The sequence below is a fragment of the Haemaphysalis longicornis genome, unplaced genomic scaffold (assembly GCF_048455015.1).
Source record: "Haemaphysalis longicornis isolate Haplotype H1 unplaced genomic scaffold, Haemaphysalis longicornis Haplotype H1 scaffold_11, whole genome shotgun sequence".
NCBI lineage: Eukaryota > Metazoa > Arthropoda > Arachnida > Ixodida > Ixodidae > Haemaphysalis > Haemaphysalis longicornis.
Window position 1 is genome coordinate 111549651 of NW_027526214.1, and position 2948 is coordinate 111552598.

Sequence of the window (2948 nt, forward strand, 5' to 3'; positions counted from 1 at the left end):
TGCGTGGGTGTTAGCCAAAGCTGCAATATTTTTAGGGCTCCTTGGAGGAATGTAATATAATAAATGAGCCAGACAATGCGTGCCGAGGATTTCGGAATATACGAAAGAAATTTTCCCACTTCGGTTCCACTTTGGCAAAAAAAGCAGTGTAGAAAAGTTCGCAAACTTTAAATAAGCAGAACTTTGGAAAGAAATGCGAGACAAAATATGTCATTTATCCGCTATCCAAAAACTAGAGATACTTCACTGTTTCAAGAGTCCAACGTTAAAAAAACGGTCTAAAAAGACCGAAAAAATCCAGAGCAGGTAATACATAACAATAGATTTAGCTCACTTCCACGTACCCTATATCGACCAGGTACGATTTTAACCTATAAATCATGATTTTGTGTTCCCTCTTTGTGCCTTGGCCGGGTTGTTTTCCCTAAAAAATGGAATTTCCTAGGTAACTGTTTTCTTGAATAAAGGTGACGGGAATAACATATAGTATTACCAGCCTGTGTCCATTCTGCCAGTCGTATCGAAGGCACCACAAAAGCTAATTCTTTAACAGTTGATAATTTTCAGAGAAGTTTCAGTAGCTAAACGATTCGCAGTACGATTTCCACAATAGCCTTTGTAGAGCATTTGCTCTCATGGCACCGAAAGAGTACATTTATGGGCAATTTGGAAAGGGAAACTTTTTGTTTGATTTCTTCGTAGATATTTCAAAAGCTTCCGACCGAATCAATCATAAATTGCTTATACGGAAAAACTCTAACGTACACTATTGGGGAGCGGTAAGATCATTATTGCATTTTTATTTTCAACACGCTAATCAGTTTGTTAGCCTGGGTAGTCACAAATCAGATTCTTTGTTAATCGCTGCGGCAGTTGAACAGGGAAGCATTATGGAACCATAAATCTTGAATATTTACATTTCCTCCAACAAAAATTAAAAATATATTCAGGTGATGCGAATGCATTTTTAACCGAAAAATCAGTGAACGAAATAATACCACAGGCAAGTATACTTCTGAATAAATTCAAAAATTTAACGAGACAAAACGGTCAAGAAATAAATGTTGCAAAGACTAAGGCATGTACGCAACTACGCTAACACACATACGCACACAAAGGGAAATGGTAAATAAATGATGTTTTTATTTTGCACTCTGTCAAGATAGTTCCTGGTAACAACTTAGTAACAATATTTCAAGAAACAATAATAAGAGATCACTATGTAGAATATTTAGCTGCGAACGACTTAGGTAGTAGGCCTTGTACACCGAAACACCACTTGCTTCCTCAGAATATTTTGTTGTTATTGTATAGTACCTCATTCTTATCAAGAATCAATTACTCACCAGCTAGTTTGGGTGCTAACGTCCGCAGTAAACACTACGAAACTTCACATGTTACAAAGAAGGTTTCTACAAGTGGTAGACAGCATTAGAACTACATATCATGCTGGTTTCTTTTTGAAAAAAAAAATAAAACTTCATGCACTTAAGAACTTGTAGGATTTTTTATTGTCAAGGATATTAGGCAAGACATAAAAACTCACTCGTTTCTAAAGCAGTTGGCAGATATTGTATTCAACCAGCAGAGGCGTGATACCAAAAAAAAGAGTGTACTGTACAAACCCTTCGAAAAACACCTACGATCTTCAATGACTTGGAAAATAAACTTCCGAGATTGCTAAATGAACTTTGGAATAACGAAATTGATTTATTCGCAAATACCTTCAAAGTGCTGTGAAATCATTTTTTCCAGGGGCCACGATCTTTCATTCTTCACTTTATACTTTTGTAACAAACGTATTGGTTTTTTTTTAGTTTTCGTTGACGTGTAGTTTCAACTGCTTTGGGTTTTTATTGGACATGTTCCTTGGTGTCTTTCTTGTTTTTTTTTGTGTGTTTGTGTTCTCTGTTCAAAAAATGCGTGTGTGTTGTTGTGTTACCCAAGCGAAATTAAGTCATTTTTCTTCTCTATGATATTTTTTTTGCATTTGCAAGGCAAATTCGCCTGAAAATAGGAATGCTTGAAACACAGGCGTGAAACTAGGAATGATTTTTAATGCCTTCAATTCATCTAAAGTCGTGAATTGAGCTATCATTTTTGCATCTTTTTTCATTCATCTCCTCCTTTTATAGGTTAAACGTTTTGTTTTGCGGTTTATACGCTATACTCTAAGCCCACGCGTAGATTTCATTTTGCGCCTCGTTTTTGCGGTACATCTGAAGCGCCTCAGGTCAAAACGTTTCAGTTTAAATTGTGAGTAGTGATTACCGCATGAATGCGGCAAAGCTTGTCCTGTTCCTTCCATTTGATGAATATACCTGCAATGCAGAAATATTCCAGCCAATTCACCATGTCTTCGAAGGCGTGTTTCTGAAAAGAACACGAGACGTATACGCTCGTAAAGAGAAATTGTTCGCTGATGATCCGCAGAAGAGAAGTTTTCCCGGCATTGGGTTCATCGCCGAAGTTTTTTATATTGAAAGGGCTGAACTCTGGCACAACGCTTTTAATGTTGCGGCTTGAGTAGTAAACGAGGGTTGTGTACAGGAAGGCTGATCATCTGCAAAGCGAGGTAAGTCTGGATAGCTTGATATTCAGCCAGTCTGGCCAACAGCAACTGTAATGTGGTAATCACCGACATAATTGTCGGGATCTCGGAAAAAAGGATGCTATGACAGCGATGCCGCCAACCTCCTGCCATCATAAGTGTGGATTGCTAATTTCGCCATTTCACATCCCCTTCATATTTCCTACGCTTAAGCACTGCAGCATAAAGTCAAGCTGCTAGATTGCCACTAGATGTTGATTGATTGTGGTTTTAAGGCGCCGACGCAACGCAGGCGGTGTGGCGCGCCATAGTGGATGGCAACAAAATAATTTTGACCACCTGGGCATCTTACGTGAGCCGAAATGTCGTACACAGAGGCGTTCTTCCTTTTTGCGAA